This window comes from Bufo gargarizans, chromosome 2, assembly GCF_014858855.1.
Source record: "Bufo gargarizans isolate SCDJY-AF-19 chromosome 2, ASM1485885v1, whole genome shotgun sequence".
Lineage (NCBI taxonomy): Eukaryota > Metazoa > Chordata > Amphibia > Anura > Bufonidae > Bufo > Bufo gargarizans.
Genome location: NC_058081.1, coordinates 274,014,090 through 274,031,869, shown reverse-complemented (window position 1 = coordinate 274,031,869; position 17,780 = coordinate 274,014,090).

Here is a 17,780-nt window from a genome sequence, read left to right as displayed (position 1 = left end):
TAAAACATTTTATCAAGTTGTGAAATACCTTTTAAAATAAAATAAAGTATATATTCAGAATTTACGTGTGGTTTTCTATTTTTGGTAAGGTGACTTTTATATTGCAGACAAAGAATTCATACATCTAATTATAGTTGCTATATAATTCAGGTCCTTTAGGCTTCTTTCACACTCAAGTTATTAGCTTCAGCAGGCTGTTTTGGCAGAAAACAGCCTGTCGGAGCTCTCTGAATCACGCATTGCTGGATGTTACTGCAATGCCTGCCGGCCCCATTCATTTTTATGTTCAATGTAAATAAAAGGAGGAGAGAGCACGCCATTTGTGATGTGCAGCCCTGGTCCGAGATTCACGTTCTGTGTACTCTGGTGATCGCAGGATTGAACGCCATCTTGTTGAACACATGACACTGATTAGGATACGCAATACACCCGGCCGGTACCCTCATAGAAATGTCTATTCTTGTCCGCAATTGCGGACAAGAATATGACATGCTCTATTTTTTTCCGGAGCTGCGGACCGGAAGATCGGGGCCTCGCTCTGGAAATGCGGAGAGAACATAGTGTGCTCTCCACATCCATTCAGTCCCCATAGAGAATAAATGGGTCCGCACCCATTCCACACAATTGCGGAACGGGTGCGGACAACACTTTCGGATGTGGGAGCCTTAATCCCCTACGAAATGCAGGTGAAGGTTCTGGGGGGTACTAATTATGGGAGGATTGATTGTCCCTCTGTTCAGTATAAAAGGGAGTCAGTAAATTCCAGTAATGAGGTTTATTCCGCCCCCAGGAGGAAGCGAGGCGAAACATACGCTTACCCCCCACACTCCGGGTCGGTATTCCATCTTACTTTTCCACCATTTGATGTCTCTTTTTCATGTATACTTAAATTGCATGCATATATAGCACTTTAAATAGTGACAACTAATAGTAAATAATAGGGTGGAAATTGTAGTACGGCGGTATTATAGGTATGACGATCTACTACTGATTATTGCCTACCACTATACCACTCATTATGAGATTGGGTGGTTTTAACTGGACCTGGACTCTGAGAGGTGGGGTGTTGTCCAATGAGTTAGTCTTCCCTGCAATACCTTTTAAAACGAAATAAAGTACCACACAACAGTATTATTGGTTATTTTGGGTTGATGCAATATAAAAGTGTCAATTTCCGATTTTTTTTTTTGCCAATTGTAATGTAACTATTAAGGAGAGCCTGTCATCAGTGTCCTTCTTATCCAACAAACGACATAGACTCATAATTGTAGTTCACCTGATTAAAACAGTTTTTCTTTTGTTGATCCGAGGTTATTTTTCCCAAGTTACGATTTTTTTTTTTTGTTAAAATGCAAATTAGGCGTTTGGTGCAACAAAGTTGGTACCGTTGCTATCATTGCATCAAAGCTCCGCTCCTTTTCCTGGCCAGCCACCCTAGCGGCTTAGATTGACAGGGCCTGGTTCTTGGCGGGGTCAAAAATAAATGTACCCCTAAGCCTCTTCACTGTCCTCTGGTATGCCAATGTCCATCTCTTTGAGTAGTAGGCTTAGGTCACCTGTGCATGATTAGGACCAGGTGAGATTACGTCACTACTACCTGGCGCTGTCAATCAAAACAGGTAGGGAGGGTCTGGCCACAGATCGGGGCAGAATGGTGATGCCCTCATTACACCAAGCACATATTGTATATTTTTTTTAAAAAGGATCATAACTTGGGAGCATAGCCTTGGATCCACAAAAGAAAAATCAGGTGAACCACAGCTATTTGTATAATGCTTTTATTGGACAGAGAGGTAGCTGGTGACAGATTCTCTTCAAGGGAATGTGTGATCAGAAAATGACCTATTGTTTAAATCACATTCAATGTTTTTTATTTATTTATTTTTATACGTTTTTTTTTCCCATGTCACTATCTATATTTTTAAATAAAAATATATATAACCCTGTAATTATTACACTGGCCAAAAGAGTCTAATAATAGGTCATGATTTCCTGTTCTGTACAGTTAATATTTTTATTACAGGCAGAATTACAATGACAGGTAACACCTCTATATTGATAACACAGGATCCATCATTCACAGTAAGTGATATCACAGCTTATCTAGTCCCTCCTTACCTCTGCACAGATCAGAGATCTTGCCTAGAAAATCTTCCATAGAAGTCAATAAGGTCCCCTCCTGTCTATTGTGTCTATGGCCTATGTAGCTGCTCTCAAAAGACAGGAGGCCCTGACATATTTTAGGCCTAGTGGCCAGTGTGAAAATTGCCTGATTATATAGAATTTTTCAAAATACTGATAGTATAATATTTTTTCAGCAAAAGCGCTGAAAAAATATATTCAGCATAAAAATGTGTTTTAAACAATAGGTCATTTTGTGACAACACAATTCCTTTATTAAGGAGTTAAAGCATAATTCTCTTATACATACTCATTATGAAAAATGCAGAATAGATGTGCCAACACTACAACATCCACTTCAAAGGATTGGTATTTTAGTCCAATATTACCTAATTGTCAGGATTGGTAGGCTAAATCAACGGAAATAAAGGAAAATAATAAAAGCTAGTTACTACAGAAATGTTTTCCTATTCTTGACATTTCATTGTCCTGCTATGACCAGATAGTGTCTGGATTAATCCTGAGTGACCTGTACTGTAATTTCCAGATACAATAACAGCTAATTACGATGGTGAGATGTGAAATGGCTTTTACTATGTGATGTCATGACACACTTTGCTCATCATTGTCAGGACTAACTGGCACAATGTGTTCAATTTGCTATGTATTAAATGACAGGGTGAAGGTCTAATGCATGTTTTTGCAGCCAGTTTGACATTTAGGGAAGAAAAACATTTCTTCTATAACAAATTTCAAGGAATTCATTGATCTAAACAAAATGTAACCTATCATAAAAGCAAGTCACGTCATTGTGCTTTCAGAAAGGTTTGCATTTAACGGTAACAGAAAACTGGTAAAAGGAAAGGCATCTATAAGCAAAATAAATGAATATATAAATTGACCGTAAGAGCTACAGTGTCAATAAAATTAATTATCACTTCCCAGGCAAAAAAATGGCCGTTCAGATAAAGATATTTCCTGAGCAACACGGTAGATTAGATAGATAGATAGATTAGATAGATAAATAATGATAGATAGATTAGATAGATAAATAATGATAGATAGATAGAGAATTAGATAGATAAATAATGATGGATAGATAGATAGATAGATAGATAGATAGATAGATAGATAGATATGAGATAGATATTTACACTATATGTATCGCTCCACAGAACACATTTCCACTGCTCCAAAGTCCAGTGGCAGCGTTTATATCTCTCATCCAACGCTTGGCATTGTGCATGGTGATGCAAGGCTTACATACAGGTGCCCGACCATGGAAACCCATGCCATGATGCTTCTAGCACAAAGTTTTTGTGCCGATGTTAATGCTAAAGGAGTTTTTTTGCACAAAAACCTTGCGCAACTTGGAGTTGAGACAGCAAAGCATTGGCGACTTTTATGTAGTATGAGCCTCAGTACCTGATAACCATGCTCTGTGCGGTTTGCCACTCCATGGCTAAGTTGCTTTGGTTCTTAAACACTTCCATGTTGCAAAAATATCATCCACAGTTGGTGGAATATCTTGGAGGGAAGAAATTTAATGAACTGAGTTGTTGCAATGGTGGCATCCTATTATGGTACTATAATTCAGTAAGCTCTTTAGAATAACTCACTTTCACAAATATGTTTAAAGGCAAACTGCATGGCTAAGGGCTGGATTTTATACACCTGTGGCAATAGGACTGAATAAAACCTTTACAGGGGCCGCCAATTAATGGATGAATGAGCAAAAGGCTTGTTCGTCGGGTAATCGGATCATTTGTGTAGTCACCTAAATCGTCGTTTTCCGACAGTAGATCGTGCTGTGTAAACAGCACTCTGCTGCCGACAAACAACGAGTCTGTATGGGGGCGAGCAATGGCATTAGCAATCGCTCCTCCGCATACTGTGAAGTCTCCTTCACTGATGAGCAGATGATTGCCAGGAAGGAACGCTTCCTTCCTGACAATCGCCTTCAATATTGGCCAGTGTAAAGGGACCTTTAGTTAGATTTAATTAATTGACAGACAGAGACATAGGTTTTAGATAGGGACAGGACAGGGTCAGTTTAGTGTGTAACTGAACTCCAGTCATTTGAGTGCCAAAGCAGCATTTAAAGCTATAATATTAAATTCTTTATTAATCAGCCCTGTATCCTCGTTACATTATTCACAGTCCCAGACAGAAATCTTTTACAGTATGTTTCTCACCAGGATACTGTGAGTGGCTATGGTGGGAGGGATGTAATGCTGACCAGTCAAACCCCAGCTGCTTGACCCATCATGCTGGAAGATGACCCAACCAGGTTCCTGGCTCAGCATCCAATCCCGGAGCTAAGCAGGGGATTGAAGTCTGATACTCAGTGGTTATCAATTGCCTGTGATTTTGTGCATCCTGGCTTCTGTGTTGCTCATTACTACTACATCTGAACACCACAATCTGACTGAGGCTTGTTTTCTGGATTAACCTCTTATCTGCTGATTGTCCTGGTATTCTGAATATGGCTTGCTTTTGATTAAACTCTTGTCTGCCGTTTTTGCACTATGCATCTCTCCTGGTTCTTACCTTTCTTATCTACTACTCTTTGCCCCACGGTCATTCTGGAAAGTCACACCAGTTTTCTGTTACCTTACTAACCTGTATCCCTAGCAACCAAGTCCATCTAGCCTTGCAGTGGTCTCTGGTGGAGAAGTAGGGGTAGCCTTAGCTTCTTACCAATTGGAGTGGTTCATACTGGCACCAGTTTCTGTTTTTGCTGGCTGTGGTTCCAGATGGTGACCATATTTTTTCCGACAGCTTCTTAAATATTATGTTGATCACGAACACACTCTTGAAGAGCTCAGTTCAGTCCTTCCTGTGCCCCTGTTTAAAATGTTTAAAAAGGACCTTTTATGGTTTTGTATTAATTGCAATAAATACCTTTACTTGATGGACTTGTGTCTTTTTTCAAACATATTAAATATGTAACTATGAACCAGTGAACCTGATGTATTGGTCCATAAAACAGCTTCTGTATATTGCACTGGACTGTCCAGTTTACCTTTTTTTTAAATATTGCAAAGTCTCTTTGAAAAATCAGTTGATCACAAACTAGTGTACCTCACATTATTTTCTTGCCTCACAGTTGCCTTACATTGTATTGGACTCCAATTGACCATTTTGCATATATGTATTTTTAAACCCTTCCTGATGAATCAATTTTCCTTTTTTCCTTTTCATTTTTCAATCCCTGCCTTCCTGGCTCCATAACTTTTTTTATTTTGTTCATATTCCAAATGGCGTATAACTGGAAAAAAAAATGCATTTCCACCATAGTTTTATGAATTTCGTTTTTATGACATTCCCTATGGGGTAAAACTGACCAGCTACCTTCATTGGTAAGTACGATTATATCTTTGCATCGCCATATTCTGACCGCCATAACTTTTACTTCTACAGAGCCTTGTGAGGGCTCACTTTTTGTGGTGCATTTCTTAGATTTTATTGATACAATTTTTGGGGTGTTTGACCTTTTGATCAATTTTTATTCCTTTTTTTGTGAGGTGAAGTGACGAAAAAATAGCTAATAATTTGTCCTTGTTACTGCGTCCACCGTACAGCTCCATAGGAACATAGATGTAGCAGGCCTCAGATCCTTCAGAGGGCCCGGGATACCATAGCAACTGAACGGCTCCACCAATTACCGCGCAGGGGAGCATTCGGTCCCCAGGAGTGCAGTGTTTCCAGGGAAAGGCCTCTCAGATGCAGTAGTCGCAAATGACCATGGTATCTGAGGGTTTAAATAGCCGTGATCACCGTTATCACCAATCACAGTCTTTGCATCCGGGTGTCTGCTTTGTAAAACAGCAGGCATCTAGCAGCTGTGGTGCGCACTCCACACTGCACATGTATGGCGCATGTTAAGAAAAATTTAACACTTAAAACTTAGTGCTACTCTCCAAAAAGGCATCATTTTTGGACCACTTGTTCAAAACAAGCCATTACTACTTTACATACCTCCATCCTTGTGTGTATAAAAACAGACAGTTTTCTGCCCCACAAAGGTCAGAAAGATCATTTTTGGACTACTTGTTAATTTTAACAAGCAAAATAAAAAATACAGCTGTGCAATGTATTTTCAAACAGGGGACAGGCTCCTTTCTCTTTACACATAGCCATATATGTTGCTGTCACTTTGACATTACTAATGCTGTCTTGGCACTAAAGAGCTTTAAAGGATAACTGTCACACTTAGACCCTAATTTCAATTTTCATATATGTAGTTACTAATAACATGATATTCCAAAATCAGTTACTATTAGACTGACGTACCCCATATTTAATAAGATTGAGCCCTTAGCAACCAGTCTGCATAAAACTGCAATTTCACTATTCAGTTAAGATGGCCGCCACTGCCTTTACTAGCCAGTAACAATAGCCCCCCAAAAGTGTCAGTAACCAAAGCCCTCCCCCCTAAAGGGTTAATCTCCTGCAGCAGAAAGGGGTCCTCTTACCACGTGTTGCTTTCATTTATACACTGAGCAGACGGCAGATCTCCCTTCCCTGGTCTGCGCTGCTCCAACTCTGCATTCTCCAGCTCTGCTGAGTGAGGGAGCGTCTGCCAAGTGCAGGGACAGGGAGAAGTGCGCACAGCCCAGGCACTGTCATCAGCTGCTGGGGAGGACCTGGCTTTAATCATTTACTTACAGTCCCTGGCTGTCAGTAATGTGACCTTGCACGTGCGTCCTCTGTCCTTCAACAGATAGACGGACCATGCCTAGCAACCTGATTTTAAGCAGAGGTAAAAGTAGGCAGTACAGGGAACTAAACTGTGGAATTAAAAGGGTAATTGAATACACAGTGAAAAGTTGAAATAGGGCCACCACGGAGATATTAATCACCACAATCCAATACTCCAAAAAATATACCGTATTTTTCGCCCCATAAGACGCACTTTTTCTTCCCCCAAAATGGGGGAGAAATGCCCCTGTGTCTTATGGGGCGAATGCTTGCAGTTTTACATCGCAAGCTGCGATGTACGAGCGAGCGGGGACTCAGGGAGGGACTGGGAGGAGGATCTGTGGGCTGGCAATAGCGGCGGGGCGGTTCAGTCAGTGTAGTATCCCTGCCCCGCCGCTCCGGTATACTAAAATAAGATGTCATATCCAAGTAATACTTATTAAACATGCCCCCTCAGTCCTATTACTACCTTACATCCTAATAGCTGCTGTAGAATTCAGACCGGGCGGGCGGCAGCGTAACTCTTGTCACGTGCCTGCGCCGCCTACTTTATGAATGAAGCAGGCGGCGCAGGCAAGTGACGTCAGTGAGAGATGCACCGGCCGCCCGGCCTGCCTGCCTGAATTCTACACAAGCGATTAGGATGTAAGGTAGTAATAGGACTGAGGGGGCATGTTTAATAAGTATTACTTGAATATGACATCTTATTTTAGTATACTGGCGGCGGCGATCTGTGGATGGCACAGTTATGGGCTAGGGGGGTCTGTGGATGGCACTGTTATGGGCTGGGGGGGGTCTGTGGATGGCACAGTTATGGGCTAGGGGGGTCTGTGGATGGCACAGTTATGGGCTGGGGGGGTCTGTGGATGGCACTGTTATGGGCTGGGGCGGGGGTCTGTGGATGGCACTGTTATGGGCTGGGGGGGTCTGTGGATGGCACTGTTATGGGCTGGGGGGTCTGTGGATGGCATGATATATAACAGTGCCACCCACAGATCCCCCCCAGCCCATAACAGTGCCATCCACAGATCCTCCCCCTGCAACAGTGCCATCCACAGATCCCCCCTGTAACACTGCCATCCACAGATCCCCTTGTAACAGTGCAAGCCACAGATCCCCCCATAACAGTGCCCGTCATCCACAGATCCCCCCATAACAGTGTCCGTCATCCACAGATCCCCCCATAACAGTGTCCGTCATCCACAGATCCCCCCCAAAACAGTGTCCGTCATCCACAGATCCCCCATAACAGTGTCCGTCATCCACAAATCCCCCCCATAACAGTGTCTGTCATCCACAGATCCCCCCCCATAACAGTGTCCGTCATCCACAGATCCCCCATAACAGTTTCCGTCATCCACAGATCCCCCCCATGACAGTGTCCGTCATCCACAGATCCCCCCCATAACAGTGTCCGTCATCCACAGATCCCCCCCATAACAGTGTCCGTCATCCACAGATCCCCCCCATAACAGTGTCCGTCATCCACAGATCCCCCCATAACAGTGTCCGTCATCCACAGATCCCCCACATAACAGTGTCCGTCATCCACAGATCCCCCACATAACAGTGTCAGTCATCCACAGATCCCCAGTAATAGTGCCATCCACAGACCACCATTAGTTCCAAACCCACCAAACACACAGCACACCTTTTTGGTTAAAAATATTTTTTTTCTTATTTTCCTCCCCAAAAACCTAGGTGCGTCTTATGGGCCGGTGCGTCTTATAGGGTGAAAAATACGGTATATATAACAGTTATACTTTAAATGGGTTGGATGCAGCGCTAAGAGACCCCATAGTGTCATACATGAGTTTTTATGTCAATCAGGGCATTTTTCATTCAGGTTGAATTTATTTGGACCTGAATCAAATCAGATGTCTGCTTCGCTCGTGCTGGTCCTAAAACGAGTATTGGAAAATTCACTCATCTACAATATTCTTTTTCAAAATCTGAAGTATGTGCTTATCTAAGGCTATGGCTTTTTTTCTTAGAATAAAATAAAGTAGTTGTATTCTTCCTATTATGTTGCTTTCTACTGTGCTCAGTACTGGAGAAGGTGAAGAACAATTCCAGGATAAGCACAGCACAGGGGTTGGGGCGGATCCTAGCTGTCAGCACATAGGCAGGCTGCTAACTAATGCCACCTAGCCAGAGACAAATCAGGAGATAAATATATGTGCCTTTATGACACGCATACTTTAGAAGATTAAAAGTCTAGCTCATTACATGAACTTGCCATTGTGTAGCTTTGTTTTTGTGTTATTGTAAGTAGATAGGGTTAGGATGATTCACCTTCCTTTCAAAGTAAGAAATTATTTGCAGTTCACTAAGTGGCAATGATTTCCTGAGCACCGAACCCGAATGAATCTCAGCAGTTTTTCATTCGTAAAAGTAATAGGTGACATAAATGTAACTTATTTATAAAATACAGGCCTGGATCTCCAAACGATACTCACGGGAGTTAGAATGAAGATCTTAATCCAATTCCCTAAATCTAATCAACTCTTACACAGAAACATGCTATTACTAAACAGCCATCAACATCTGCAAAGGTTAATGGCTGTAGTTTTGACCTATTATTGCTTTTCTCAATATGCTTTTTCATGTGAGCATTTTTCTATATTTCTTTTGTTTTTGTCACCTAAAGGAAGACAAGGAATATTATATTGTAATTGGTTAAGTTAAAGCAAATATATTTTAATTGGCTAAAAAAAAACATACAGTATATACCCTTATGCAGTGTGACACTTGATATAACGCCTACACATATAGAAAAGGATGTCTAAGCCTAACGACACACATTAGATAGATTCCGACAGACAGCAATCTCTCCCGATTCCTCAATACACATGCACACTCAGCCGAACATGCATGTATTCCAAATGGAGACAGGAGAGAAAGCAGCTGCCAAACACCACTAGAGGTAGCTTATCACACAGAAAACAAAAGGATATATATATACTGTGTATATATATAAATATATATATATACAGTACCTTTTATTGATAACAGTCAATGTCGGATTTTTTTTCCACAACATTCACTATTTTCCTTGTAAAATAACTTATATAAGATTTACACTTAGGGCATATGCACACAAGAAGCTTAGGGTCCACAATATATGGCCACTGGTCGTAAGCACCTGTATCACAGATGCAAACCCATTGACTTGAAGCACTTCCGTGGGATTTCGATCCGTGCCTCCGCACTGCAAAAAAAGACATGTTCTATTTTTCTGTGGTGCAGAACTTATTTTGCCGATTGCTGGGTCCTCATCCGCAAACGGCGCGCACTCAGCCGGTACCCGTGCATTGCGGACTGCTAGCACGGGTATGGGGCACACATGTTTGTGTGAATGAGCCCTTATTATCAGGAAAATAATGTTTTATTACATAGTTTAACTGATGCTGCGCCTTCATCAGCAAAGGTCTTTTGAAAGAGGGCTGCGTTTCCTGGATAGGGTCATAAATGTTTGGAATTCCTTGCTTACACATAAAAAGACAGTAGCTCTGGAAATGTGTTGTCCCAAGAGACTGTGTAGAGAAAGTGCAGCTGATTTCCAGAAACATCCAAGCATGTACGTTTGAGAGTAATTTAGCTATGGTAGCAAATAAGAGGGAACAGAAGACTATGGGATCCATGGAGCTCAGGTTGGCCACCTGCTCACTGGGACTGAGACTAGGACTATTCGGAGATGGTGTGTGAAGAAAAAAACAACTCTATTCACCTACTCTAGTCATTCTGGTTACTGTGACGTCTCCGCTGCTCAAGTCCCCTCATTCTCAGAACTGTGAAATGCCAATTCGCCACATGCCCACCGGTGGCCTCTTTGGTAAAGTCTGCTGGTGTAGCACGTGACCACTGAGGCCATTGACTGGCCAGCAGCTGTGGCGTGCAGCAAGTCAACACATCACACTTCCAGCCAGGCATCTCAATCACATTTTATAGTGATATTGGGAATATTGTGAAAGCTCAATTAACCTACTTCTCTCATGGATCTGGATCTTAAAGGGGTATCCCCATCTGAACATTTATGGCATATCAATAGTGTCACAGTGCGGTTCACTGTGACAGTTTTGGCCATGTAGGCTGGCTGCAGGCTCCCTTGCGTACTGGCTGCAGGTCGAAACCTGTGTATGCTGGTTGCTTGGGGCTCCGTGCTGGCTGCAGTGTCTTGTGTCAACTATGCCTGTGTTTGTGTGTACTTCCCGTGTCTGCTTCTCTGTGTAGTTCTTATCAATGTTGCCATGCAGGCTGGCTGCAGGCTCCCTTGCGTACTGGCTGCAGGCTGACACCTGTGTATGGTTGCTTGGAACTCCATGCTGGCTGCGGTGTAGTGTGTGAACTGTGGCCTCTGTTTGTGGATCCACATGTCTGCATCTGGTGCCGTGCAGGCTGGCTGCATGCGCTTTGTGTACTGGCTGCGTGCGTTCCCATGCATGCTGGTTCTGTGATGCGTGCTGGCTGCGGCCTTGTGTGTGAACAGGGTCTCAGTATGGATGCATTTCTGTTTGTGTCATGGGTTGTTTGTGCTCTGGCGTACTGGCAGCGGTGGACTCCGCGTATGCTGTTTGCCAGGGGCAACGTCCAGTATTGCAGCCTGTGTGTTCACTTCCCTGTTCATGCAGGCTCCCCTCCCTGTTTGGTTCTTATGGGGTTAACTTCCCCTGGTCCATTCTTGGGTGTGGCTTATCAGGTGCCCTCCTTATCCAGCTATATCTATCTGTGAGCTATGGGGCTTGGGGGGTCAGTCTTTCTTCTGCCTTGCTGGGTGTTGCACCTTGCTGCTCACCCAGGAGGTCAGTCTGTCTTGTGTCTTGCTGGGTGTAGCACCTCGCTGCTCACCCAGTAGATCAGTTCTGTCCTGTGCCTTACTGCGTGTAGCCCCTTGCTGCTGACCCAGTTTTTTATTCCGTCTGCCCTTGTTTGTGGTGTCGCCTGGTAATGCATAGTGATGAGCGGGAGGTGCCATATTCGATTTCGCGATATTTCGCGAATATTCGAATGAATATTCGTGTTATATTCGTCGAAATCGAATATTCGTAATTATTCCAATTATCGCGAATAATATACGAATTTTTTTTTCGCGTATTGCGATTATTTATCTTGATAGTATAAGGCAACGTTCCTATGCTAATTGACTATGGCTAGGCTAATATGTGTATTTTACGAAATTTCGTGATTTGCTCTAACTTCGTCTCTTAGAATATTACGAATATTCTAAAAGACGAAGTTAGAGCAATATTACGAAATTTCGTAAAATACACATATAGATTGTAATTTAGCTAATATACTGCTATAATCCCTTTTTTTGCCTCTAATTTTTTTTTTGCCTCTTCTGAACTTAAGTTTTGTAAAATATGTACACTATTAAAAAATAATACTATAGCAGTATATTAGCTTAAATACAATCTATGTGTATTTTACGAAATTTCGTAATATTGCTCTAACTTCGTCTTTTAGAATATTCGTAATATTCTAAAAGACGAAGTTAGAGCAATATTAAGAACATTTGCAAAAGCCGAAATTGCGATGCGAGTAATATAATACGAAATAATCGCATGAAGATTTCAACTTAGCACTGCTATATTCCATATTCTAGCCTAATATGGAATATAGCTGTGCTAAGTTAGCACTGCTCTATTCCACACTAGGCTAGAATATGGAATATAGCAGTGCTAAGTTGAAATCTTCATGCGATTATTTCGTGTTATATTACTCGCATCGCAACTTGCGAAATTTGCAAATGTTCTTAATATTGCTCTAACTTCGTCTTTTAGAATATTACGAATATTCTAAAAGACGAAGTTAGAGCAATATTACGAAATTTCTAAAAGACGAAGTTAGAGCAATATTACGAAATTTCGTAAAATACACATAGATTGTATTTAAGCTAATATACTGCTATAGTAATATTTTTTAACAGTGTACATATTTTACAAAACTTAAGTTCAGAAGAGGCAAAAAAAATTAGAGGAAAAAAAAAGGGATTATAGCACTATATAAGCTAAATTACAATCTATATGTGTATTTTACGAAATTTCGTAATATTGCTCTAACTTCGTCTTTTAGAATATTCGTAATATTCTAAAAGACGAAGTTAGAGCAATATTAAGAACATTTGCAAATTTCGCAAGTTGCGATGCGAGTAATATAACACGAAATAATCGCATGAAGATTTCAACTTAGCACTGCTATATTCCATATTCTAGCCTAGTGTGGAATAGAGCAGTGCTAACTTAGCACAGCTATATTCCATATTAGGCTAGAATATGGAATATAGCAGTGCTAAGTTGAAATCTTCATGCGATTATTTCGTATTATATTACTCGCATCGCAACTTGCGAAATTTCGTAAAATACACATATAGATTAGATTGTAATTTAGCTAATATGGAATATAGCAGTAAGTTGAAAACGCCACTGACTGGAGCAGCCAGGAAGCCAGGAATCCAAAGGACAGGTAAGAACAACTTTAGAGAAGTGGGAAAGAAAAAAAATATTATAATAAAAAAAAAAATACGAATATTCGAATTCGCGAATATATAGAACGATATTCTAAATATTCGCGAAATCTCGAAATTGCGATATTCGAGAAAAAAATTCGTAATTCGAATATTCGCGCTCAACACTAGTAATGCATTGATATGTCCTTGTATGATCTTCTGTACCTGTTCTGTATGATGTTGTTGTTGTTATCCTTGTCCATGGCTTGCTTGTTCTTCTGTACCTGTTCTCTGTCTGGATCCACTCTGTTCCTTGTGTTGTGTGCTAAACTGCTTCTGATCTAGTCTGTTCCTTGTCTGTCCTGCAGTGCCTTACTGCTTCTGTTCCTGAGTATGTCCTGCCTTCGTGAGAGGGTTCCTGGGTTCTCCGGGGGGAGGATTTCTAGTCTGTGTGCATCTCTGCCTGAAACCACCATGTTTAAACGTCTACTTCTGGTGCTGGAGCCTCTTTTCTGTTCATGTGAAACCACCATGCTTCCATTCCGCTTGGGGTCCAGGCATTTGCTTCTGTGCTGGTTCCCGTTTGTCTTGTTGTCTTATCCATGTCCTGTGTTTGTTTGGGTTCCAGTTCTGTTGTCTGTTTCCGCTGGTGGTTTCACCAATGTGGTTCTCTGCAGGTAGCGGCCAAGTATACCGGGACCTTCCTGGAGGTGTGACCAGTGAGCCCTCGGTTTTTCCCCAGGGGTTCTGTGAAGAACGGGGCTCACTTGCTCTCCGCCCTCTGGGTTTTGCCTCTGGTCTACCAGTGCACTTGCTTCTGTGGTAGGTCTACCACTATTGCCTAACCTGCATATATTGTACTGTCATGTTCTTTTATTACATGTGTAATACAGTTCTCTATTGGTCCCTGGTCTGTTTCTGCATGTGTTCTTTTTGCAAGATGTCCCAGAGGTCTGCCTTGGGTCTCCGTCACATGACAAATAGCCTACAAAATGTCCAATAGGTGCAGGCCTCATCTCTGAAAACCACTCCTGTTTCAAGAATTGGATCTGCCATGAATGAAAAAGCATGTCACACGTGCACATCCACCGATCTATTTACTGTTATGGGACATCTAGAAATAGCTAAGCCATTGTTTAGCTTTTTTTGGAAATCCCATAATGGTGTGTGCACTGCATACCCTATAATTATGCCACAAATGTCCACAAGGGAAAGCCTTTTTAAATTGGAATATATTCCTGTCCATCATATAAATATTTTTTTGTCATTTGTCTGTACGATTCTATGCATATTTGCAGCCGGTTCTCTGCTGGTCCACATAATAGTCAATGGGCAGCTTCTGGCAATGCCAAAACCTGAAAGCTCCGGCAGGCTATTCTCTGCCAGGACAGCCTGCTGAAACTTTCAAACACTAGTGTGAAACTAGCCAAAGGATGATTATAATTCGAATCGACAGACATTTATCAACATCTACTGTTGCTTGGGGAACAGATATTAGGTTGTGTCAGCCACAACACACAACACAAAGGTGCACATTATGCCCTTAAGGCCTCATGCACATGACCATGCTGTTTTTTTGCGGTCCGCAAACCACGTATCCATAAAAAACGGAAGCCACCCGTGTTGCCTTCCACAATTTGCAGAACGGAACGGGCGCCGGCAAACTAAATGCCTATTCTTGTCCGCACAGTGGCGGACAAGAATAGGACATGTTATATTTTTTTTGTGGAGCTGTGGAACGGAGCCACGGATGCGGAGAGCACACGGAGTGCTGTACGCATGTCTTGTAGCCCCATTGAAGTGAATGGGTCCGCATCTGAGCCGCCAAAACGCCGACTCGGATGCGGACCCAAACAACGGTCGTGTGCATGAGGCCTAAATGTGAATATGAGTTTTTATATTTTTATTAAGGCAGAGACACTGCCATCAACATTTGTATTACTTATTAACAGCCAAATGTGAATATTCCATGTATTTATTTATTTTTACAAAAAAATGGATGGATGGTTTTCTTGATATTTTTTTAAGTCACTTCATGTATTATGCTTCCTGGCCTAGCTCTTTATCTTTCTCCTTGAACTTTTAGCACAGCAAATAACCTCACCTGCCTTTCTTAGTCAGACCATTCACTGCAACCAGGAGTTGCCCTCTGTACTAACTCCATTAGAGTATGACGCATTACTTTAATCAATGAAATGCTCTTCTATGGCATCTTTATCTAGTACTATCAAGAGAACAATAGAGCTATCATACTGTCATCCCAATTCTACAACTACTATTATAGTTACAAATAACATCCTCCCCCTCACAGCAGCAGTACACTGACAATGGGTTATATAGGAGCTTTATCTCTCTGGGCTGACTGCTAGAGAAGGACAGTATTTTGTGTTTCATTTTCAATGGTATAGTACTAGTGAAATTATGAGGGAAAAACAACCAAAATGTGTAAAAAAAAAGACTAAAGTTTTTTAAAAAAAATGCTCCTTTGTGACATGTCTACATGTCTCCCTTTAACATCTGAGCTGTTTTCTTTTGTATTAATTTACCTGCGCATTCATGATGCTACGTATATCGCAGCTGCTTAACTTTTGCTGGTAACAAACTTGTCTTGTGAATATTTATGAAAACCCAAGGCTAAAACCCATTAGAACATTAAACATCACACACAAAGAGGTTGCTATTGTTGAAAGGCTTAATGATCAATTATTGTGCTGTGTGGGTCTGACTTGTATTGTATAACCATTTGTGCATGACTAGATTCTCTATTTAGCGCTGAAAGAAGGAAACAACTACAAAAGTCCCAGAGGCGAGCTGTCAGATGAATAACTGCAGCCTGCACTTCACAAAGCCTCTGGTAAATATTACATTGTTACATTATTCACGCACAACAATGTCCTGGTATAAGAGGTAACCCTGAGTACACAGAACTAGTCGCACTTTTTAATAAAAGAAGACTGTGAACGACGCTTTTCTTGCCATGTTTATTTCTTTCCACAGAACACAGCTGTGGCATAGTCTATCAATAATGTAGAGAGAAATTGCTATTTATGTGTAAGCCTTGCTAAATGGGATTTCTCCCTGGAGTGCATAGTAAGATATGATTTCCCCCAAGACCAGACCCTATGATCTGTAAGTTGTGTCAATATAAGAAGCAATTTACCAAAACTTGTACAGCTGTTGAGATACCTCCAGTCCAGATAACCTGTGGCTTCTAAGATTATCCGTTCACCTTGAGAATTATAGTGGGGAGGCAGAAGGAATTGCCAGAGGTATTGGGTCTGAAATGGGGACTTCAGTGTGAAGATTTTATTAACAGGCCCCCACTCTGCAGGTGTCTTGTAGCAGTAGCAAGGAGTGGTCTAATGGTAATCACTAGGAAAAGCTGCAATCCATTTACATTTTCAACATCTGCTGCTAGATGAAAGTATACATGACATCTGCTCATCTCGGATCTTCCCAAGATCTTCTAATTTGCTCTCCCCTTGTATGCTCCTCACAGATCATCTTATGTGAATCCCCTATGCTCTGGAATTTACTAGCCCAACACATCAGACTCTTTCTCACCATCCAAACTTCAAACATAACTTGAAAACCTACCATTTACAATAAACCTAGCTGCCATATGAGTGGCTTAGATCCTCACCTGCTGTCTCCTTCCCTTGTAGATGGTAAACCCTCATGGGCATGCCCCCCCCCCCCTCCTCCATCCCGTAGCGGTCTGTTACTAAGTTAGTTGATTTTATTGTGCTTGTTACTGCTTTACATCCTCCATGTAAACCTATATTCTTATGTACAGTGATCTGGAAATTAATGGTTATTTAAAGTAAATAATACTAGTAATAATATCTTTCATTCTTCATCTACCTTTTGGCAGTAATTTAACCAAATTGCTTAATTAAATTTACAAATCAACCATATGTACAGCTTTACAACTTTTGCGCTTATTTTGGACATTCCCGTAAGCATAATTGCAGGATCAGCACACTATTATAAGGACAAGTCAGAGACCAACCATGTTACAATTATACAAGCAATGACAATTTTCATCAATGTTTCTTTTTGTTACTCTTACAATTTGTTCGGTTACTCTTTCAACTTCCTCTTAATTGTTTAATTCCTACATGTAAACAAGCATTTAGTCGGAGTCCACACATTGCAGCCACATAGTGGACAGATGTGTTTTTTTGTCAGTTTTCCAAAAACACTTTGCAGTGCTTACATCACATTGACAAAATAAGAACGCTGCAGTCTGTCACCCCCACAGTTTACCGGCCAATGATTTGTCACCCCCACAGTAAGGCCAATGATTTGCTGCACTGGCCACACCTTGACCATAATATCAGCACTGCACCCGGGTAAAGAAAGCTTGGAAGAGATAACCGACGTAACAATGCTGGATCTACTAGATGAGTAGTGATGCACTTTTTTTTTATTGTAGCCCATTTCCTAGTATTGTCCTTTTTTTTTTTTTTTTTAACCGAACAATCCTTTAAATCAATCCAGCAGA